Raw genomic sequence first — 25,710 nt, forward strand, 5'->3', positions numbered from 1 at the left:
ACGTGTAACATTCAGTAAGTTATACGAATGCGTGGTGGCTGTACTTTCGGACATGTACGAAAGAACACCTATCCCCATGAATCATGGACCTTGCCGTTGGTGGGGAGTCTTGCGTGCCTCAGCGATACAGATGGCCGTACCGTAGGTGCAACGACAACGGAGGGGTATCTGATGAGAGGCCAGACAAACGTTTGGCTCCTGAAGAGGGGCTGCAGCCTTTTCAGTAGTTGCAGGGGCAACAGTCTGGATGATTGACTGATCTGGCCTTGTAACAATAACCAAAACGGCCTTGCTGTGCTGGTACTGCGAACGGCTGAAAGCAAGGGGAAACTACGGCCGTAATTTTTCCCAAGGGCATGCAGCTTTACTGTATGATTAAATGATGATGGCGTCCTCTTGGGTAAAATATTCCGGAGGTAAAATAGTCCCCCATTCGGATCTCCGGGCGCGGACTACTCTAGAGGACGTCGTTATCAGGAGAAAGAAAACTGGCGTTCTACGGATCGGAGCGTGGAATGTCAGATTCCTTAATCGGCCACGTAGGTTAGAAAATTTAAAAAGGTAAATGGATAGGTTGAAGTTAGATATAGTGGGAATTAGTGAAGTTCGATGGCAGGAGGAACAAGACTTTTGGTCAGGTGAATACAGGGTTATAAATACAAAATTAAATAGGGGTAATGCAGGAGTAGGTTTAATAATGAATAAAAAAATAGGAGTGCGGGTAGGCTACTACCAACAGCATAGTGAACGCATTATTGTGGCCAAGATAGACACGAAGCCCATGCCTACTACAGTAGTACAAGTTTATATGCTAACTAGCTCTGCAGATGATGAAGAAATTGATGAAATGTATGATGAGATAAGAGAAAATATTCAGGTAGTGAAGGGAGACGAAAATGAAATAGTCATGGGTGACTGGAATTCGAGAGTAGGAAAAGGGAGAGAAGGAAACATAGTGGGTGAATATGGATTGGGGGAGAGAAATGAAAGAGGAAGCCGTCTGGTAGAATTTTGCACAGAGCATAACTTAATAATAGCTAACACTTGGTTTAAGAATCATAAAAGAAGGAAGAATTCTGGAGATACTAGAAGGTATCAGATAGATTATATAATGGTAAGACAGAGATTTAGGAACCAGGTTTTAAATTGTAAGACATTTCCAGGGGCAGATGTGGACTCTGACCACAATCTATTGGTTATGAACTGTAGATTAAAACTGAAGAAACTGCAAAAATTTGGGAATTTAAGGAGATGGGACCTGGATAAACTGAAAGAACCAGAGGTTGTACAGTTTTAGGGAGAGCATAAGGGAACAATTGACAGGAATGGGGGAAAGAAATACAGTACAAGAAGAATGGGTAGCTCTGAGGGATGAAGTAGTGAAGGCAGCAGAGGATCAAGTAGGTAAAAAGACGAGGGCTAGTAGAAATCCTTGGGTAACAGAAGAAATATTGAATTTAACTGATGAAAGGAGAAAATATAAAAACGCAGTAAATGAAGCAGGCAAAAGGGAATACAAACGTCTCAAAAATGAGATCGACAGGAAGTGCAAAATGGCTAAGCAGGGATGGCTAGAGGACAAATGTAAGGATGTAGAGGCTTATCTCACTAGGGGTAAGATAATTACTGCCTACAGGAAAATTAAAGAGACCTTTGGAGAAAAGAGAGCCACTTGTATGAATATCAAGAGCTCAGATGGAAACCCAGTTCTAAGCAAAGAAGGGAAAGCAGAAAGGTGGAAGGAGTATATAGAGGGTCTATACAAGGGCAATGTACTGGAGGACAATATTATGGAAATGGAAGAGGATGTAGATGAAGATGAAATGGGAGATATGATACTGCGTGAAGAGTTTGACAGAGCACTGAAAGACCTAAGTCGAAACAAGGTCCCCGGCGTAGACAACATTCCATTAGAACTACTGACAGCCTTGGGAGAGCCAGTCCTGACAAAACTCCACCATCTGGTGAGAAAGATGTATGAGACAGGCGAAATACCCTCAGACTTTAAGAAAAATATAATAATTCCAATCCCAAAGAAAGCAGGTGTTGACAGATGTGAAAATTACCGAACTATCAGTTTAATAAGTCACGGCTGCAAAATACTAACGCGAATTCCTTACAGACGAATGGAAAAACTGGTAGCAGCCGACCTAGGCGAAGATCAGTTTGGGTTCCGTAGAAATATTGGAACACGTGACGCAATACTGACCCTACGACTTATCTTAGAAGCTAGATTAAGGAAAGGCAAACGTAAGTTTCTAACATTTGTAGACTTCGAGAAAGCTTTTGACAATGTTGACTGGAATACTCTCTTTCAAATTCTGCAGGTGGCAAGTGTAAAATACAGGGAGCGAAGGGCTATTTACGATTTGTACAGAAACCAAATGGCGGTTATGAGAGTCGAGGGGCATGAAAGGGAAGCAGTGGTTGGGAAGGGAGAGAGACAAGGTTGTAGCCCATCCCCGATGTTATTCAATCTGTATAGTGAGCAAGCAGTAAAGGAAATAAAATAAAAATTCGGTGTAGGAATTAGAGTCCATGGAGAAGAAATAAAAACGTTGAGGTTCGCCGATGACATTGTAATTCTGTCAGAGACAGCAAACGACTTGGAAGAGCGGTTGAACGGAATGGGCAGTGTCTTGAAATGAGTATATAAGATGAACATCAACAAAAGCAAAACGAGGATCATGAAATGTAGTCGAATTAAGTCGGGTGATGCTGAGGGAATTAGATTAAGAAATGAGACACTTAATGTAGTAAAGGAGTTTTGCTATTTGGGGAGCAAAATAACTGATGATGGTCGAAGTAGAGAGGATATAAAATGTAGACTGGCAATGGCAAGGAAAGCTTTTCTGAAGAAGAGAAATTTGTTAACATCGAGTATAGATTTAAGTGTCAGGAAGTCGTTTCTGAAAGTATTTGTATGGAGTGTAGCCATATATGGAAGTCAAACATGGACGATAAATAGTTTAGGCAAGAAGAGAATAGAAGCTTCCGAAATGTGGTGCTACAGACGAATGCTGAAGATTAGATGGGTAGATCACATAACTAATGAGGAGGTATTGAATAGAATTGGGGAGAAGAGGAGTTTGTGGCACAACTTGACAAGAAGAAGGGACTGGTTGGTCGGACATGTTCTGAGGCATCAAGGGCTCACAAATATAGCATTGGAGGGCAGCGGGAGGGTAAAAATCGTAGAGGAAGACCAAGAGATGAATACACTAAGCAGATTCAGAAGGATATAGGTTGCAGTAAGTACTGGGAGATGAAGAAGCTTGCACAGGATAGAGTAGCGTGGAGAGCTGCATCAAACCAGTCTCAGGATTGAAGACGACAACAACAACAACGAAAGAACAGACACCATATGAAATGCATAGCTGTAATACGTGTTATGTAAATCGAAGGTAGATGGGGGAGGAAGGGAAAGAACTATTGATTCAGATGACATTAAGAGTTCCTTCTCTTTACCTTACATTCTCCCCTCTCTACCTTCAGTTTACGTAACATTCAGTAATTCACCGCATGGACAACCTCAAATAACTAAGGTCGACATGCGTGACAACACATCAAATAAAATCCCCACTAACTTATGGTTGGTTGGTTGGTTGTGTTGGGGAAGGAGACCAGACAGCGAGGTCATCGGTCTCATCGGATTAGGGAAGGACAGGGAAGGAAGTCGGCCGTGCCCTTTGAAAGGAACCATCCCGGCGTTTGCCTGGAGCGATTTAGGGAAATCACGGAAAACCTAAATCAGGATGGCCGGACGCGGGATTGAACCGTCGTCCTCCCGAATGCGAGTCCAGTGTCTAACCACTGCGCCACCTCGCTCGGTCACTAACGTATGCATCAGCCTACTTTTCTTAGGTAATTTTTTTCCTGGTAGATTAGATACGAATATTTCAATACTCTTCACATGAGGAAAGGTCACAACGTCCTTGCCTACGTAACAATTCATGACGAAATACGGTTTAAAGTATTAATGGAAGAGCGTACTCGATACCTCGGCTCTGAGTTTACACAGTTGTGGGTTTACCACTAGAAAATAAATACATTCAACACTACAGCAGCTCGAGTGGAAAACAATATTTTATTATCAAATTTCCACATCACACCGTCGCATCAGTTCGTGCAGATAGCCGTAATGTGATTTTATTTTAGTGATGTATAAATTAAGTCGAAAGTATTTATAGGGTAGACTGATGAAAGACGGGTCAGAATTTTCACCCAGTGTGGGATATCCTTCGTTACGGCAATATTATGAGCCAGCCATCAGTGTACTCGTAGTTCGGTGGTCTTTTGGAACGATTCTAGCTTCGTATGCTTAAATTCTGATTTCGATTGGCAATTCAGAGCAAATACTTTTAACGAGCACGAGCAGATCCTTTCATCTCTAGTAACGCCGTTTAAACAACGTAGGGTTGCACCAAGCTTCCAAATCCACATTAAACATGGTTTCCCTTCTTTGCTGACTGGAGGAGACCTGACTGGAGGCTAGACCTTGACAGAGGTGGAAGTCGTGGCTTGTATAAACTCTGTCATCAGTAATCCTTTCTACACTCATTCCGTATCTCGTGCTCATGTCTTAGCGCTACTGTCTTATTGCGTTTGAACTCACAGTGTTGTAAGTATTGTGCTGGACGGGATTTCAATTCAGGTCTCGTCTTTGGCGGTGTTTTACCCCTGTAGGACGATACAGTTCCATTGTTCCATTTTGTCCCCTACATTCCAAACTTCTCAAAGTCTTCATTAAGGACGAGTACCCGAGCTTGAATCATGGTGTAACACAAAAATTTTTGTCATGTCACTTCAAGCTCTAGCATGCACACACCAAGCTATATGTGAAAATAATTACGATTTTTATTGTCTTTCTGAGAATCGTCAATGATAACGGTTAGTGCCGGTTTCAACTAAAAGCCAGAAACAGAACTTTGCGTATATTATTTCAGGTTCAAACATGACATTCCTAGCTACTGGTGAAAAAGTGTGCAATTGTTAAAGTCTCTTCGTGTATAGGCAACAATGATTGTGTAAGGAGATCGAATTCAAAAAACACAAATTCAAGATTCTAGAACGACCATAAAATTAATTTTTACCAGAGTAGGATGTCATGGTTTAATTTTGGCATTTAAGTATATGCATGTAATTTAGAAGAATATGACAAGACAAAAATGGTTCAAATGGCTCTGAGCACAATGGCACGTAACATCTTATGTCATCAGTCCCCTAGAACTTAGAACTACTTAAACCTAACTAACCTAAGGACATCACACACATCCATGCTCGAGGCAGGATTCGAACCTGCGACCGTAGCGGTCGCGCGGTTCCAGACTGTAGCACCTAGAACGGTGCTAAAAGTGCTGTTAAACGCATCTTCAATTTTCACAGCTGATAGTGACTGTGATGGCTGAATTTCCTGTTGCCTAAAGTCCCTAAGGTGTTTTGAGCTCCTGCCACTCTTCCGCACTGACTGAAAAAGAATTTTCTGACTTCGAAATCTGTAATAGTCACAGACCTTTACTTAAACTACACTAACATCAATTTCTCTACATTTAATGTTTATTCGTTTCATTTCACTGATTTTCTCTAGACTCTTGAAATACTTTAAAGCTGCTTGACATCGTGCACTCTGCAGTCGGTACCTAACAACATAACGTTACCCATTATTCTAAACGCATTAGCATATTCTTCTTTGGCAATAACTGTAGGCATCTTTCTCAAGTTTCTCAATGTTACCGAACACTCGGTCAGCCGGAAAACATCTATGACCCCCCACTGGATACATAATTACAGTCCTTTCAATACCTATTGTTTTCAGCAGAAAAGGAATGTGAGTATGCAGTACGTGGTTTTTTGTTCTGAGCAGCACATCCATCGCAAAATAATCCAGTTTTCTTCCTCTTCTACAGTTCTCAAGAAGTCAAGCGATGTAATACAGCACTGGATAGCTCTGTTGCACCTCGACCAGCCTGATCTTCAGTCCATACATAGAATACTGGCGATGCTTCCATATGGTCAACAATAGAGAAATTACGTAGGTTTATTTGTCTCCCATTGCCACTTGAATTGGGCTCTTGGTAAGAGGCTGTACTTTTAGGTCAAAACATAAGGTGACTTTTTCTGTTGGTTGATTTTCTTGAAGATCTTTATGAAATGCATTAGCACGCAATTTGTGCCCTATTTTTCCATCAAGTACTTTGATTTTCCTGGATTTTCTCTGGTTCTGATAAGAAATCATAATTTTGCATAATACCTACGAACATGTGATCCTGGTGTTCTAAACCCAAGGTGGAATTCTGATTCAAAAATTCGGCGAATTTTGCGAAGCTTACTTTGAGTGTAACAACTGCATCTCTGTTATACAGTCTGTACAGTTTACTTATATTAAGTGAGCTGTCTAAGTATATCCTCCTTAACTTTTGTCTCTTGTAATGACTTTCATGGTCCTTAAGGTTATTCAGAAAGTGATGCACACTTTCCTTCTTCTCTATAGACTTGCAAGACCTTCTGTCACCAACTCGCTTCTCTGAAATATGTTCACCACATTTAACCTTACGTGCTACATTTCTTAATCTTGTAGATTTTACCAAAAGCACAAACATAAATAATTTCTTTTATACATTCACAGGCTTTTCTAGATTTGTTGGTAAGACAAATTTTAGACGGTAGGCATACAGTTGTATATTTACTGTCTGCCGACGCCGTCTTCTATTAACTGATCCAATGATACGTTTGGAAGCAATTACCTTGAAAAACTTTATCAGGGATTGATAACAACTTATCCCTTACAAAGGAAAGACTTAAGGCACGAACAGTTTCAATTGAAAACGTATGTTTCCATATGTGCAAGGAATGAACAGATTATATCCAAAAGCTTTCCAGTGCCTCTTCCTTTTTCTGATCCTCTTGCTGTTAAACCTGAGATTATCTTTCTAATACCTCTTCTGTATTCTCCAACTAACTGCTGTTAATAAGAATCCACATTAATGATGTGTGCATGAATAATAGCCGTGTACTTTCTGCTTCTCCTCGCTTTTGCTACAGCTGGTGATGTAATGCATTATGGGAGTAACTTTCTAGGATGGTACTGTTCTTATTGGCTGAAGGTCACAGTTTTGTTTGAATGAATACAGCAATGGACAAAGTTGCTTTCTTACTGAACAGTCTACTTTCAGGTACCAGTATCATTGTGACAAATTTCTTTTTGATAGTAAGCCGCGCGGGATTATTCGAGCGGTCTAAGGCATTACACTCATGGACTGTGCGGCTGGTCCCGGCGGAGGTTCGAGTCCTCCGTTGGGCATGGGAGTGTGTGTTTGTCCTTAGGATAATTTAGGTTAAGTAGTGTGTAAGCTTAGGGACTGATGGCCTTAGCAGCTAAGTTCCAAAAGATTTCACTCACATTTGAACAAAAAAAAAAAAACATTTTTGATAGTAACCAAAGTACTGAGACCACAGGATTAATGTCAAATGGTGAAAATTGTATTTAACTTACTTTTTTTTTATTTTGTGGACAAAGTCTCTTTTGATGTGAGCTGCCGGCCGGTGTGGCCGAGCGGTTCTAGGCGCTTTAGTATGGAACCGCGAAACCGCTACGGTCGCAGATTCGAATCCTGCCTCGGGCATGGATGTGTGTGATGTCCTTAGGTTAGTTAGGTTGAAATAGTTCTAAGTTCTAGGGGACTGATGACCTCAGATGTTATTCCCATAGTGCTCAGAGCGATTTGAACCATTTATTGAATGTGAGCTCCTGCTATATGCAAGAATCGAGTCCCAGTCAGTACAGAACTTTTCGTCACGTTGTTTAAAGTTCATACATACGCACATCTTGCTGCTCTTGAAATAAATCGGTATCTGACAACGCCAGAAAACAACGCCGTCAGGAGGTTCGGATTCCAATAAGGCAAGACTTTTTATCCTGTGATTTCATTTTCATTCATCTCGGTGCTTTTGAAAAAAATTTAATATCTGGTATTTGATTGGGCTTACTTAGCAATCGGATTACGATCTCGGAAATTGGAATTTTGTGGTAATTCCTTTGGGACCAAACTGTTGAGGTCATCGGTCCCTAGGCTTACACACTACTTAATCTAACTTAAACTAAGGACAACACACACACCCATGCCAGAGGGAGGACTGGAACATCCGAAGGGGGGAGCCGCGCGAACCGTGCTAGATCCCCTAGACCGCACGGCTACCCCGCGCGGCTTACGTTCTTTATTTAAAGTTTAGACATGGGCACACGTTATTACATGTGCGGAAATGTGTGGCTAGGGTCGCCTGTCGGGCAGGCCGGTCGCCTGGTACAAGTCTTTTTAGTGGTCACCACTTCGGCGACTTGCAGAGAAAATCTCCGACCCGGCCGGAAATCTAACCCTGTCCCTTTGCATGGAATGCCGCCGTGCTCACCACTCAGCTATCGAGGCAGATATTACCTGTGTTAGAAACCATATTTTAGGTCTTTACTGGTTAGTTAACAGGGACAACAGTTGCTGGATAGTAGTCCCTGGTCTCGGTCCGTTAAAAACTACTTCTTATAATTTTTAAGTTGGAAATAGCTTTCTGAAATGTCATATTTTTAATAAATTTTTGTTTACAAGCTTTAAAATCTGTGTCAATATACTTTTCAGTATTCTCGTTATCCTGGTATTAATTAACATGTGGACTGATAGCCTTACAATGAACCCCTTGAGCGCGAGATCGGAAATTCAATCTTTAGTGAGGCTGATACTAAAGTGTTGTGTTAACAGTTATGATACAAAAACTAGTAGCCGCTAATGACTCACAATGTGCATCAGAAAGGCAACGGAAAATTAGTGTCTGGGAGGTGCAAAGATCAACTTTCTATGGGATGTATGCATTACACTTTACAAAATGGACGTCGTCAACATTCAAGAAATGCTCAAAACAAACCATTGAGTTTCACCATGAACATCGAATGAAAAATTGCACACCGCAGTGACCATAAAAGTTCGCACCATGAAGATTGAAGGCGAACTCCTTGGAAGTTACAAACCGTGCTTGACGTTCATACAGATGTCCGCTCTTAAAGAATGCGTATAAAATCATATTGGTGTAACGGAGTGATGAGAATTGTTGGGATGCAATGGCATGCAACCGAATATGAAACACATTTTCGTGGAGCTTATCGTGACAGTGGCTATCCTTTGAGGCGCAGTTGCAGATACTGCAACAAAATGTTTTATAGTCATGGGAAAATATCCAGAGGTTCAGTTTGTCCAGTGATTCCAGGTGGTATGAACTGCAATGTCACACACTTCTCAGGAGGGACGGTTTGCTCTAAAGGAATATGATTTTTATCCGCAGACCAGGAATCAAGCGAAAGCAAGCTTTTTGACCAGCTATTGGCCAAAAGCAGTGCTCCTACCGTACACGTCGTTCTCTTATGCTCATTTTCCTACTCCTGCTTGCTGTGACGTAAATATTCCGTTCTGCCCTAGCCAGATCACACACACGAGAAAGAATCATAGGGGGCAGAGGACGTCCTACTTCTCGCAGCACAGTTAATAACTTTCCAGCCAATTTACCATCCAAATTAACAGTCGGCATAATTATGTAGTAATACGTTAAGGGCTCCTTTCATAAGGATTTCGTCTTCAAATCTCAATTAGTTGGACCCGAAAACAAATTCGTTACTAAACGATGGGATAAGTTTTTTTTTCACCTCATCTACAAATTTTCTGGCCGAGTCTACAGTTTGCAGTGCATCGTCAAGTTGACGTTTTGTTTGAAATTTCGATATCTTGCGTCTTCCAATACTGATGCACTGTTTGAAGTTACGCAACCATCCACTGTTTTCCTTGAAATCACTGTAATCTATGTCGATCGAAATTTGATGTGCATAATATAGCAGATCAGTATCATGCACATCCTGTAAATTACATCTAGCACCCTTAAATTTCGCAAGAAACGAGTTTATGTAGCAAGTATGCCTTCTCCTCCCTTCAGTAGCCGTCGTTTCTATGATTAGTACCCGCTCCCTGGACAACGACTGTCCTTCACTACGCTTCACTGGAGACGGGATTCGTAGCTCCCTGTCCGACAAGGATGATGTACTGCATGTCTCGGCACCTCAGTATCACTTTCACTTGTTATCTACATCTACATCTACATTTATACTCCGCAAGCCACCCAACGGTGTGTGGCGGAGGGCACGTTACGTGCCACTGTCATTACCTCCCTTTCCTGTTCCAGTCGCGTATGGTTCGCGGGAAGAACGACTGCCAGAAAGCCTCCGTGTGCGCTCGAATCTCTCTGATTTTACATTCGTGATCTCCTCGGGAGGTATAAGTAGGGGGAAGCAATATATTCGATACCTCATCCAGAAACGCACCCTCTCGAAACCGGACAGCAAGCTACACCGCGATGCAGAGCGCCTCTCTTGCAGAGTCTGCCACTTGAGTTTGCTAAACATCTCCGTAACGCTATCACGCTTACTAAATAACCCTGTGACGAAACGCGCCGCCCTTCTTTGGATCTTCTCTATCTCCTCCGTCAACCCGACCTGGTACGGATCCCACACTGATGAGCAATACTCAAGTATAGGTCGAACGAGTGTTTTGTAAGCCACCGCCTTTGTTGATGGACTACATTTTCTGAGGACTCTCCCAATGAAACCCAACCTGGCACTCGCCTTACCAACAATTGACTTTATATTATCATTCCACTTAAAATCGTTCCGTGAGCATACTCCCAAATATTTTACAAAAGTAACTGCTACCAGTGTTTGTTCCACTATCATATAATCATAATCATACATAGATAGTGTCGGAAGTTCCATGCGGCTTTTCGCGGATGATGCTGTAGTATACAGAGAAGTTGCAGCATTAGAAAATTGTAGCGAAATGCAGGAAGATCTGCAGCGGATAGGCATTTGGTGCAATTTTCTAATGCTGCAACTTCTCTGTATACTACAGCATTATCCGTGGGAAGCCGCATTGAACTTCCGACACTATCTACTAGGTCATTTATATATATATATATATTGTGAAAAGCAATGGTCCCATAACACTCCCCTGTGGCACGCCAGAGGTTACTTTAACGTCTGTAGACGTCTCTCCATTGATAACAACATGCTGTGTCCTGTTTGCTAAAAACTGTTCAATCTAGCCGCACAGCTGGTCTGATATTCCGTAGGCTCTTACTTTGTTTATCAGGCGACAGTCCGGAACTGTATCGAACGCCTTCCGGAAGTCAAGGAAAATGGCATCTACCTGGGAGCTTGTATGTAATATTTTCTGGGTCTCATGAACAAATAAAGCGAGTTGGGTCTCACACGATGTCCGTATCATCGTCATTGTGCAGCTCATGTACATTTTCCACACAGTCGAGCGTATACGACACAACACATTCCACTGACTCATCTTGCAAAAACGCTAACATTTCATCTATCAATTATTTTTTACTATTCTAAATTTCTTGTATTCGTTTCTCACGAAATGTCAACTTCGACAACTGTTGTCGTAGATATACTGCAATGTTTGCTTTGTTTATAGATGCCATTTCTCTGCTTTTTATCAACACCACTGGCACTGTAGTACAGGTGTGAGTTACTGGGTGACTAAGCAGTTCAACTATGCTCCGTACCCTCATGCTGTGCGCGCCATTGTATACCAGTTCCGGCCTCTGTTGCCATTGTAAACCAATATTGTGGTTGCATGGTAGAAAATTAGTGGGGCGTCGAATACCGTAAACATACTGGCCTTTTGCGACCTCGGACTAAAGGTAGTCCTTGTTAGAGAGAAGTATTCTCTAGCGTCTCTTGAAGAAACCATGTTGTACAGTCAGACGACTGCATTATATGAGTTGCATACAAATTAGGGGAAATGTAATTCTGGTCGTTCGGATACTTTTGTGCATAGCAGTACATCATCCGACCCGGCTGCGGGTGAAGAAAGTTGGGTTGCCTACGGTTATTGACGTACATGAATTTTCGTCAAGAGGGGTATGACTGCAGAAAGAAGGAAGAAGGAAGGTAAGAGTTTAACGTTTCTTCAGCAACTAGGCAATTACGGACGGAGAACAAGGTCTTTTTTTTGGAAGGCCGGTGATGGATATCGACCATTTATGGTTCAAAGGATCAATCCAGGCACATACCTTAAGCTACTCGTTTATAGAGCAATAAGAGAAAATCTAAAGTCGGACGACGGATTACCGGTGCTTTTGTCGCTGTATGTGCTACGTGGTGGTGGGAAGGTAGGTCACAGTCATCAAGTGGTCACATGGTCAAGTTAAAAACCTCCACCTCGTTCGCTTTAATGTGTCGAGAAATACCACATGTTTGTATGTATTAAACTGGGGACCTAGAAACGACGGAGGGGCTTCGTCCCGCTGTGGCTCTCAGTGGTACACAATCCCACAACAGGCCACAGCAGTCCACCCATCCCACCACCGCGCCACACCGAACTCAGGGTTACTGTGCGATTTGGTCCCCAGAGGACCCCCCGGGAACGTCTCATACCAGAAGAGTGTAGCCCCAAATGTTTGCGTGGTAGAGTAATTATGATGTACGTGTACGTAGAGGCAGTGTTTGCGCAGCAATCGCCGACACAGTGTAACTGAGCGGGAATAAGGGGAACCAGCCTGCTTTCGCCGAGGCAGATGGAAAAGCGCCTAAAAACCATCCACATGCTGACCGGCACACCGGACCTCGACACTAATCCGCCGGCGGATTCCCGCTCGGGAAGCAGCACGTAAGACCACACCGCTAGCCGAACGGGCTACACCACATACCATCGGTGATCTCCATTGCTCTATACTGCTAGTAATCTGTATAGCTATGGTAATATTTCAAATGTCGAAACAACATATCGTACTTCATATATGTTTGACATTGCGTCTGTCTTTAGTAGCGACCTGAAGGTTATATTATTCTTGAAGAATCTAGTTTGCCAAGATCACAAGTAATTTTTTTTATTAATTTTACCGATTTCGACAAGTCTACCCCGTCATCATCGGATCTTGTAGCCTTTGCTCTTTGCAACACTGAAAATCACATAGTGACGTGGCGTCAAATAAAAGGTGGTGAGGAAACCAGGATATCACAAATAAAATACCACACCATTAAAACATGCAACATGTCTTATCTGTGTGGTATTTTATTAGTGACATGCAGGTATTCCCTGTCACATTTTATTTGACGCAACATCGCTATGTGACTTTCAGTGTTGTAAAGAGCATTTACATATTATAATGTTAGAAATTCTGATGATGTCAGCGGAGACCTGTAAAAACCGGTAATAGTAATAAAGAGAGTTACTAGCGGTATTGGCAAATGTAGTTCTTCAAGAATAATGTGCGTTTCTCTTTCTCTCTGAATGACCATAGCGTAGTATACTTCCTCCCTCCGAACTACTATAGTCTCACTGAAATTTCCAACCGACTTGTTACTGCTGTTTATATGACTTCTTTGCTGGCGTGTTAGTTGAGACGTGGTATTGACGTGACTAGAGAGCCAGTGTACTCTAAGAGACTTGACGGCTGTGACATCAGACAAATAATTTTATAATGCTTCGTCATTAATCTGCTTCTGTTTAATCTTTTCCTTTAGAGAATTATAATTTAAAAAACTTTCCCGCCAGGAATAACCGGTCAACAGACGGCAGTGATGCACTTTTAATTTAACACTTCAGGTTGAAGTCGGCCCACGCTCCGCTGCTAAATTAAAGCCATTTCATGCAAATGTAAGTTGGCTCGCTCGGAGTCCTCCCACCAAATCCCTTCGGGTGGGAGCTCTGTAGAGAGAGGATTTGCTACAGAACATTTGAAGAGTTTGGAGCAGACGAAAATAAAATGTAGGTCATACTGAAGCTGACTGCACTTTTAGTGTAACAGTTCTCGTCTAAACAAATGAGAAGACAGGAGCGCATTTTTGGCTTCTTATTTAGTTCTATATTACAGAACATTAAACACAAATAGCTATAAGATGGCGTATTAAAGATTTTCACTTGAAGCAAATGCTGTTAATCTCATTTTCACTTATATACTTCATTCGTTAATCGTTGTAATGAAACTGAAAATTCATTTCTGAAAATTGTGAATGGAATATTAGCATTTACCGTATTGTAGATTACGAGGTTGTTGGGCACGTACCACACGCTTTAATGGCTGGCGATGACGTAGAAAGCCTAGTTGTTTTCCAAGAAACAGTCCAGGAGTCCACCTCAACCACTTTAAGGAAACCACGGGGAACCTAAATCTGCTTTCTTGGATGAGGGTTTGAGTCTTGCTCATTGGAAATGCAAGTCCATTGTCTTAACTTCTGCACCACTTCTCTTGATAAAGTTCATTTCAAACTGAAGCTGCACTTCTGATTAACGGCCAGAACATCAAGATACCTAAAACTGAAGTTTGAACTATAAGCATCTGAAACGTTGCTTCAGGGTTCATTTTTCAGCAAAATATTATGTAGTGTTCACGCCGAAGATAGCTGAAATGAGACAATGTATCTATCAATTTCCTTCTGAATATTCAAATAGAATCTGATTTCGTTTCGTTATTAAATGTTGTGATGCGCACGAGAGATATTTTCCCAATACTTCAGCTTTGGGATAAGTCTGCTTCCTGGCGCATTTTCTCGATAGATACGAAAAAGCAAGGAGCCGAGGTGAATCGGATATTTGCCTTTCAGTTACAACAAAGAACAATATACTTTCCGTTATAGCATGTGAAAAATATAAAAAACTGACTGTTCTCACTCACTTTTTTATATTATTTGCGAGACAATCGGAATAATATGTTTTCTGGGTTATTCAGCTCCAGCCATGAACAATAAACTGGATATTTTCCGCTACAACATGTGAAACAAATCCGAAAAACTTTGTTTCATAGTGTCAGGGCGCGTCACATGCTTCTGCTTTTTTCAGCAAAGCTGCACTGAGCTTACCATTTTTAATGTTCGGTCCAGTTGCTGAAACTCAACAACGAGTTCATCACTACAGAAAGTGACTGCCAACTAAACTAACATAGCTATACAAGAAGTAAAGACGATATAACACAATGTTTTGACGCTATTGCGTTTTTGCCACTTTGTAACCATAAAATTATATCACAAGAAAAATTTTACTTGATTTACGAGGATAACTATTTATTCATACTTTTCAGCTTCTGGGCTACGCAGTAGTTGGGCGTGGAATCACTTCTATTGTTATTACGATGTGTTCATTCGTTCTACGCAGATCACTGAATACTTCTCTTCAGCAAGAACAGACCTGGTTATCTGTGGGAAGCACAAAATCTGCTTGAATTAAGTAGGCACGAGATGTAAACCGCATCGTTTGCACATGTATTTGATGCGGAGAGTTCGCAGATCGGAATATCGTCAGTGAGAATACCCAGCTATCCAGCAATAGGAATTCATTTGCGTTGAATCGCTAAATTTATTGTCACTTTACGATAGTGACCTGATGTTTAAATATTTACTCGGTGGCTCGTTGGGAAGCGCTATACCGACAGCTTGGTTTCGTGGAAATTTTCAGCAGAAAGGAAACCGTGAAAACCAATCGTATTTAATTGTGAATTGTAGATACGTCATTAGATACAGTGTACAAGCTCCGATTGGCGACTCCCAAGTTTACCGCACAATCAATTATTTTTATTGGACAGGCGGCAACTGTGATGAAGTTTATTAACGGCTTTACACAACAGTGTGACACCGTTGTGATACGGATCATCGGACCGAATCTTTTCAAAAAAGAATTGTGGATCCCAATGACAGCGCTCTTCGTAACGGTACACTGAGATGCTGCAATCTTTTCTTCAACTACTTTACCAACAGGTACCACATACCATGACATGATATCTGTTGTATGATCACTATAATTGCTCTCTCGAGGTTTGTTGACAACTTCTGACCTCTAAGATCGGCGTCTACATTTTGCACATTTTTACTCAGAAAATCATTGTGATTACCATGGAAGAACTTATTCGTCAAAGGGCACCATATTCATAGCTCTGTACTTTGTTTTCTTGAAAATATACCCAGTGATGCAAAACCTACACTACTGGCCAATAAAACTGCTACACCAAGAAAAAATGCAGATGATAAATGGGTATTCATTGGACAAATATATTATACTAGAACTGATTTGTGATTACATTTTCACGCAATTTGGGATACTAGAACTGACATGTGATTACATTTTCACGCAATTTGGGTGCATAGATCCTAAGAAATCAGTACCCACAACAACCACCTCTGGCCGTAATAACGGCCTTGATAAAGCCTGGGCATTAAGTCAAAGAGATCTTGGATGGCGTGTACAGGTACAGCTGCCCATGCAGCTTCAACAGTATACCACAGTTCGTCAAGAGTAGTGACTGGCGTATTGTGACGTGCCAGTTGCTCGGCCACCATTGACCAGACGTTTTCAGTTGGTGAGAGATCTGGAGAATGTGCTGGCCAGAGCAGCAGTCGTACAGGACCTGCAACATGCGGTCGTGCATTATCCTGCTGAAATGTAGGGTTTCGCAGGGATCGAATGAAGGGTAGAGCCACGGGTCATAAAACATCTAAAATGTAACGTCCACTGTTCAAAGTGCCGTCAGTGCGAACAAGAGGTCACCGAGACGTGTAATCAATGGCACCCCACACCATCACGCCGCGTGAGACGCCAATATGCAATGACGAATACACGCGTCCAATGTGTGTTCACCGCGATGTTGCCAAACACGGATGCAATCATCATGATGCTGTAAACAGAACCTGGATTCATCCGAAAACATGACGTTTTGCCATTCGTGCACCCAGGTTCGTCGTTGAGTACACCATCGCAGGCGCTCCTGTATGTGATGCAGCATCATGGGTAACCGCAGCCATCCGAGGTGATAGTCCATGCTGCTGCAAACGTCGTCGAATTGTTCGAGCAGATGGTTGTTGACTTGCAAATTTTCAAACGTTCATAATTTGAGTAACTCGCTCTTAAGATGAAGAGCATAATGACAATTTTATTTGTCAGAAAAAGACCTATTTTACGTTTATTTCGATTTTTCTGATTGCTTCTGGTTTTTGCACGATTTTTTCAAGATTTTCACTTCTTACAGGTCACTGTGTACAAAAATGTGGACTATCCTGGAAGCATTTAAGATTCTAAGTACTGATGTTATGAAATCTTTGTTGCTCAACTGTGTAATTGCCATGTAGATAAAGTTGATTGGTGCGTAATGTGTGCGTGGGGCACACAATACTCGTTAAAGCCTGTACTATGCTAAGTGAGCGGGGTTCACCTTATGAGAAAGGATTTTCGTATAGATATCGACCGCGTGTACCTGAATGGTGGCAAATCAGACTTACACCCACTCTGTAATAACAATGATCCGTCAAGCAAGTCCGAAATGCAACTACACGTCAGGATGGACCAAGAGCAACACTGAAGGTGCTACCAATTTGATAATAATACGGTCGCCAACCTAATTAGGCATTAACTGAGTTTTTTCCCTGTACAAGTTGGTATACATTCATGCAAAACAACACGTAATAACACTGCATAATATAGTAGAATTTTAGAACCAGAAAATCTATTGAACTGATAGTTTCACGTTCTGTACTGATATGGAAAAAACCATGAGTACATAACACTACATTATAATGTATACTACAAAAATTTATACTGTCTATTAATCTGATTAAAATCGGGCGTAGGTTACGCTTGAAATAGCGCTTTCGAGCCACACACAAAATGTCAATTTTGATAAAAATAAAACTGATAAATTTTGACTTTTATTTTTACTTTAACTTTTGCTGGTCAAACAAATTTAGAACACTTCAGAATTCAAATGAATAAAGGGGAAGGGGGGGGGGGGACCCTGAAAATGTTATGGTCACTGTATTAAAAAAAATAGTTACTGAATTTATTATGCGCTCAAGATTTCCAGTGTATAACTTACTACTCTTTCCATCTTATTTACTGCTCATTTAAATACCTTTATATCTGTCTCGAAATAATTAAACTTCATTACTATATCAATATTAAAGTTATCTTTCAACTTCGTGAGACTTTCGTTATTCATTTACTGGTTCATTAACGAAACATTTCTTTAAACACCATTCTAACATAGCTAGGTCTGCAAATAATTACTATTAACACAAATTTTGATTTTCATTTCGGGACAGTCGGATTGCACAACATTTGGAAAGGACCCTGTCTAGGTTAGTTGTTAGGATAATTAAATGATTGGAAAGTTCTGGTAAAATTTAGGTTATTATTGCACAGTTCACTCTCTCATCTATACGAAAACAGTACTAAAAGTTTCAACCTGCTAGTATCGGTGCGGCGGTTGGCGGGCGGCGAGATAGCGAGGCACAGAGCACACATACAACCACAGCTATGGCTATTGATGTATCGGCACTTTAATTCTTCTTAGCGTCGCAATACTTTTCCATTAGTGCCTATGGAATTTTGCCATGCTGTGTGGACGTTGGAACGTCATACCCGAGGCTCAGTGAAGCTACGTCTTCCAGGAGAGCCTCCTCGCTCCAGAAGGTGTTGCTCAAACCAGTGCCAAACTCCAACTACTTCTGCTGAGCCCGTTGTGCCGTGCAGTACCCGTGCGCATTTTCCCGCGCTCGCCTGCCATCCACCTTTTACCGCTCCCTTACAGACAGGGTATTCACCCGAGGCTTTGCATTCTACATATCCTAACACATTGCCTACGTATGGACCAGACGCACAGTTACAATTTTAAACATCTTACAACAGTTCAAAAATTTGTTACATTTCAACTCTATCACAATATTACTCGACATTTAACATAAACATTAATCTTCACATTGAAACTTGTTTACAGTTTTCTTAACACAATGACATGAAACAAAAAGAAATGAAATCAGAACGTCAATTACACAAGTTTATCGAAAAATCAGAAGAAAAAATATTATATATACAATAGGACAGAGTCGTTGTTGTTACAGGTGTACATGTGAATTATGATTGAGGTGTGTCCAATCCCACACCTGTGTGCAGTGTAGTGAATTTCCTGGCGGCTTTTTAGACAAAGATGCAGTTCTACGGCTTTTATGGCACAACGGGCATTCACATGTATACATAACCAGATCGGCACTGCAGCCATGCAAGATTCAGCGGCACGCTGTTCCGCTTCAACTAGGAGATGGTGTGGGGGGCTGACAGGAAGGAGCCAGGGAGTGGAGTCGCCGGCGAGTGGCCGCAAAGCATTTCCTGCTTCTCCGCCGCGCGCCGCGCGCTTTCCCAGACGACCCCCCGCCGGTGCTAACCTCTTGCCGTCACGCAAATGCTGAGCACGAAATGCTGTCTCTAAATAAATAAATAACTAAATAAAAGTGGCGTGAGGAGCCAAGCTGTCGTGTCACTCTCGCAAGAATTCTTTCCGTGCTGTGAGACTGCCGAGGACCTCCTTGGTATGTTGGACCATAACTATCAAGTTACACATGACCATAAAAATGGCTCTGAGCACTATGGGACTTAACATCTGAGGTCATCAGTTCCATAGAACTCAGAACTACTTAAACCTAACTAACCTAAGGGCATAACACACATCCATGCCCGAGGCAGGATTCGAACCTGCGACCGTAGCGGTCGCGTGGTTTCAGACTGAAGCGCCTAGAACCGCTCGGTCACACAGGGCGGCCTTACACATGGTTCCATTTTCACACTCCAATGTTGCAAAGAGTTTTTTTCTAAGGTTACATGTACAGGTGACAATTACTGAAATATATGAAATAAGTATTAAATGTATTTACATGAAAGTATACATGGAAATATACACTATTGGTCATTAAAATTGCTACACCAAGAAGAAATGCAGATGATAAACGGGTATTCATTGGACAAATATGTTATACATGAACTAACATGTGGTTACATTTTCACCCAATCTGGGTGCATAGATCCTGAGAAATCAGTACCCAGAACTACCACCTCTGGCCGTAACAACGGCCTTGATACGCCAGGGCATTGAGTCAAACAGAGCTTGGATGGCGTGTACAGCCCATGAAGCTTCAACACGATACCACAGTTCATCAAGAGTAGTGACTGGCGTATTGTGACGAGCCAGTTGCTCGGCCACCATTGACCAGACGTTTTCAATTGGTGAGAGATCTGGAGGATGTGCTGGCCAGGGCAGCAGTCGAACATTTTCTGTATCCAGAAACGTCCGTACGGGACCTGCAACATGCGGTCGTGCATTATCCTGCTGAAATGTAGGGTTTCGCAGGGATCGAATGAAGGGTAGAATCAAGGGTCATAACACACCTTAAATGTAACGTCTACTGTTCAAAGTGCCGTCATTGCAAACAATAGGTGACCGACACTTGTAACCAATGGAATCCCATACCATCACGCCGGGTGATACGCCAGTATGGCGATGACGAATACACGCTTCCAATGTGCGTTCACCGCGATGTCGCCAAACACGGATGCAACCATCATGATGCTGTAAACAGAACCTGAATTCATCCAAAAACATGACTTTTGCCATTCGTGCAACCAGGTTCGTCGCTGAGTACACCATCGCAGGCGCTCCTGTCTGTGATGCAGCGTAAAGAGTAACCGCAGCCATGGTCCCCGAGCTGATAGTCCATGTTGCTGCAAACGTCGTCGAACTGTTCGTGCCGATGGTTGTTGTCTTGCAAACGTTCCCATCTGTTGACTCAGGGATCGAGACGTGGCTGCACGATTCGTTACAGCCATGCGGATAAGATGCCTGTCATCTCGACTGCTAGTGAAACGAGGCCGTTGGGATACAGCACGGCGTTCCGTATTACCATCTTGAACCCACCGATTCCATATTCTGCTAACAGTCATTGGATCTCGACCAACGCGAGCAGCAATGTCGCGATACGATAAACCGCAATCGCGACAGGCTACAATCCGACCTTTATCAAAGTCAGAAACGTGATGGTACGCATTTCTCCTCCTTACACGAGGTATCACAACAACGTTTCACAAGGCAGCACCGGTCAACTGCTGTTTGTGTATGAGAAATCCGTTGGAAACTTTCCTCATTTCAGCACGTTGTAGGTGTCGCCACCGGCGCCAACCTTGTGTGAATGCTCTGAAAAGCTAATCATTTGCATATCACAGCATCTTCCTCCTATCAGTTAAATTTTGCGGCTGTAGCACGTCATCTTCGTGGTGTAGCAATGTTAATGGCCAGTAGGGTAATATGGAAGCGAAACATGGTTGAAAAATAGTTTAGACAAGAAGAGAATAGAAGCTTTTGAAATGTTGTGCTACAGAAGAATGCTGAAGGTTAGATGGGTAGAGCACGTATCTAATGAGGATTTACTCAATAGAAATGGGGAGAAGAGAAATATATGGTGCAACCTGACCAAAAGAAGGGATCGGTTGGTTGGTCACATTCTTAGACATCAAGGAATCAACAATTTAGTACTGGAGTGAAGCGGGTGAAGGGACGTAGGTTGCAGTATTTACTCGGAAATGAAGAGGCTTGCTCAGGCTAGAGTAGCATGGAGAGCTGCATCAAACCAATCTTCGGACTGAAGACTACAACAGCAATGCTTTAGAGCAGAGTATTTCGTTATAACTTCTGAACGATTTGCGTTAGGATGTTCGAACTGCCACAGGGAATGGTGGGAATTAGTATGCGCATGCATGGTTTGGTTTAGTGGCGAAGCCCACTTTCATTTGGATGGGTTCGTCAACAAGCAAAATTGGCGCATCTGGATTCCTGAGAATCCGCATTTCGCGATCGAGAAGTCTCTTCACCCTCAACGGGTGACTGTGCGGTGTGCAGTGTCCAGTCACGGAATAATCGGTGCGATATTCCTTGATGGCACGGTGACTATCGATCGATAAATGAATGCTTTGGAAGATGTTTCCATCCCCATTGTCCAAAGTGACCCTGCGCAAGATGTGGTTCATGCAAGACGGGGCTTGACCCTAGAGAGGAGAGTATTTAAAAGTTTGGAGGAGCACTTTGGGGACCGCATTCTGACTCTGGGTTTTCCAGAGGCCAGTGGCATGGGCCTCGATTAGTCACCATACCCCCCGGATCTGAGCCCATACGAATCCCTTTTGAAGGGCTATATTGAAGACATGGTGAACAGCAGTATCCCCAAAACCATTGCTGAGCTGAAAACAGCCATTCAGGAAATAATCGAAAGCACCGATGTTCCGACACTTCAGCGGGTCATGCAGAATTTCGCTATTCGTCTGCGCCACATCATCGCCAATGATGACAGGCATGTCGAACATGTCATAACCTTAATCCGAATACCTGTAGTCACTTAAACTGTATACCGGTTCAAGACTCAAACTCGAGACCTTTTCCTTTCGAGGTCAAGTGCTCTACCATTTGAGGTACCCAAGCACGACTCGCGACCCGTCCTCACAGCTTTAATTCCGCCAGTAACTCGTCTCCTATCTGCCGAACTTCAAAGAGGTTATACTGCAGACCTTGTAGCACTCCTGATAGAAAGGATATTGCGGGGACATGGCATAGCCACAAGCTGGGGGATGTTTCCAGAAAGAAATTTTCACTCTGCAGCGTAGTCTGCGCTGATATGAAACTTCCTGGTATATTAAAACTGTATGCCATAGCGAAACTCGAATTCGGAAGCTTTGCCTTTCGCGCGAAAGTACTCCACCATCTTGGGTAGCTCAGATGGTAGAGAACTTTCCCGCGAAAGGCAGAGTTCCCGAGTTCGGGTCTCGGTCTGGCCCACAGTTTTAATCTGACAGTAAGTTTCATATCAGCAAACACTCCATTGCAGAGAGAAAATTTAAACCTGTAGTGACGTTTAAATTTTGAATGAAGTGCGCACGCAGTAGTTTGTAACTAATTTACATTTTTTTCATATAGTTCAGTAATTGTCACCCCGTAGGAATTTTGGAAAATTAAATAACTGCATTAAGTAGGTGCTTACGAAACATTCTATGGAAATAATGGCTTTATACTCAAATGTTCAGAATAATATTTAAAAAGCAGAATGCAAAAGTTTGTGCTGGATAATTCAGACAACGCTGGGAAGGAGGAAAATTTTAGTCATTTGTGAGGGAAAAAAATCACAAAAGGAGTCACTCAGCGTTTAATTTTTGGGTCCTCTACTGTTCCTTATATATGTAAATGACCTTCCACATAACATTCAGGAAGCAGATTTGCTACTTTTTGCAGACGATACAAGTGTTATAACAAATTCTATTAGAGAGAAAGCAACAGAAGAGATTGTTAATGGTATTCTTAAAAGAATTATTAAGTGGTTCTATGCAAATAGACTTTCCCTAAATTTTGAGAATACGCACTATATTAAATTATGTTCAACAAATAGTAATACCAACAAATCATGTAGCACACGAAGAGGAGTCATTAAATACGGTAAAACGTTCCAAATATTTTTGTCTGCTTACTAATGAAAACTTATACTATAGGAAGCGTACTGCTGAGCTTCTCAAACAATGAAGATCAGTTACTTTTTCTCTAGGAATTTTTGCTAGTATAATCAACATCATGACGTATTTTGCATGTTTTCACTCGGCAACGTCTTATGGAATAATTTTCTGCGCTTGCTTGTCAGTTAGAAAGCGAGCAATAAAAATAATATGTATAGTTCACTCACGGTCATCAAGTAGGTACCTCTTATAGATATTAGGCATTTTTAACTACATCATCACGATACATATATACGCTACTGAAATTTGTCATAAATAATCCATCAAAATTTGAGAAGAACAGTGACCTCCATACTTGTAATACCAGAGGAAAATATGACGTTTATTACACATTATAAAAACTGCCAGTGTTTCATAAAGGAGTTCGATATGCAGCAACAAACATTTGTAATCATTTGCCCAGTACCATTAAATGTCTGAGATATAGCAAAGCAAGATATAAATCTAACCTGAAATCGTTTCTCCCTTACAGCTTCTTCTAGTCCATGGGCGAATATCTAATTAAAAATTGGTAACCTGAACAAAAATAAAAAAATCTAGTTTTTAAATGCTTTTTCATGAGTATGACAAAAAAGTCTTAATTAATTTATCAGTTTGTCTGTTACAGACTTGTTCAATGGATCATTTGAACGATTCTTTTATCGAAGTGATACGGAACAAATCAGCTTATAGGATACGTATACATGATCAGTGTTGACTGCACTTAAAAACAAGGTAATAATCTCTCTCTCTCTCTCTCTCTCTCTCTCTCTCTCTCTCTCTCTCTCTATATATATATATATATATATATATATATATATATATATATATTCTGTGAGACCTATACAAAATTTAATCATCAGAGGTTACTACTGAACGTGTGCAATGAAGGGCAGCACGAATGGTCAAGGTTTCGTTCGGTCACGCGAGAGCGTCACGGAAATGCCGCGGAACCTAAACTGGCAGATGTTTCACGATGGACGTCAATTATCCCCTGAAATTCTACTTACTATGTCTCAGGCAACGATAGTAAATGTCGAATCTAGGAATACAATACACCGTCCTACCTGCAGAGTTCACGAAGGGGTTAGATTAGGCTGCTTGCTCTATAAGCGAATGGAAAGGTGGTAAATACTAATAAATGATACACTGGGGATTACCTACTTCCATGTACCTACTTCCTTTGCTCCCTTCGCACGTCAAACTTTCGGAAAACTTTCTTTAATCTAGCACCCATTTTTACGATGAGTAACATCACAGTATCGATGCAGACATATTCTTGTGTGCTGTATTGATCAACATTGTACCAACAAATTAGAACTGTCAGCTTATACTGTACACATGGAACTATTTTCTTATTTGTTATTTCTTATTTAACGCTCATATAGACTGGAAGTTTTGCAGACCGTATTCTTTAGCATAGTAAGAAAGGGCATATCAGTCAGATAAGGTCTTCAAGAAACATTCCTCTATTGTCGTACATTGTAAATCACAAAACCATAAAACTTACGTGTGCCGAGCTAAAAGTGGCTTCCTCGGGGAGCAAACTCGGTGTAACGCTTAGTTTACATGGTACGTAGGCAGAAAATATAAGCGGCCTCTAACGAAGATTTACCATCATATTCTATGTAAGCATGGTTGTTAAATACATGTGGTCACGGATATTCGTCATGTTGTGCAAACATTTGTCATGTGCTGGAATTTGGAAACGTTCGGGTTCAAATTAAGCTGGTACAAATAACGTGGTGCGATCATCGGAGATTACTACTCAACGTGTGCAATGAAGCGCAGCACGAATGGTCAAGGTTTCGTTCGATCACGTGAGAGCGTCACGGAAATGCTACATCTTGTCACAGTCGCTGCAGTAGGCACGAGTTTTATGAGGATAAAAGAATATTTTTGCTTAATATACAGAATGAACAATTTTGCACAGCATATTTCAAGACACAGTCGAATTCATTAGTTGTTGGATATTTCGCAGGATAATATGCAAGATTAGCACACGCTTCCTACGAAAAAAAAATAGTTCAAATGGCTCTGCGCACTAGTGGGCTTAACATCTGAGGTGATCAGTCCCCTAGAACGTAGAACTACTTAAAACTGACTAACCTAAGGACATCACACATACCCATGCCCGAGGCAGGATTCGAACCTGCGACCGTAGCGGTCGCGCGGTTCCAGACTGAAGCGCCTAGAACCACTCGTCATATGGAAAGAAAAATATTAATTCGTCATTGAATGACATAATAAAATTATTCTATTTTAAGACTGTTATATTCAGAAGTGTTCTGCGCAACAGAAATATTATCGAACTTGTGAATAAAAAACT

This window comes from Schistocerca serialis, chromosome 3 (assembly GCF_023864345.2).
Source record: "Schistocerca serialis cubense isolate TAMUIC-IGC-003099 chromosome 3, iqSchSeri2.2, whole genome shotgun sequence".
NCBI lineage: Eukaryota > Metazoa > Arthropoda > Insecta > Orthoptera > Acrididae > Schistocerca > Schistocerca serialis.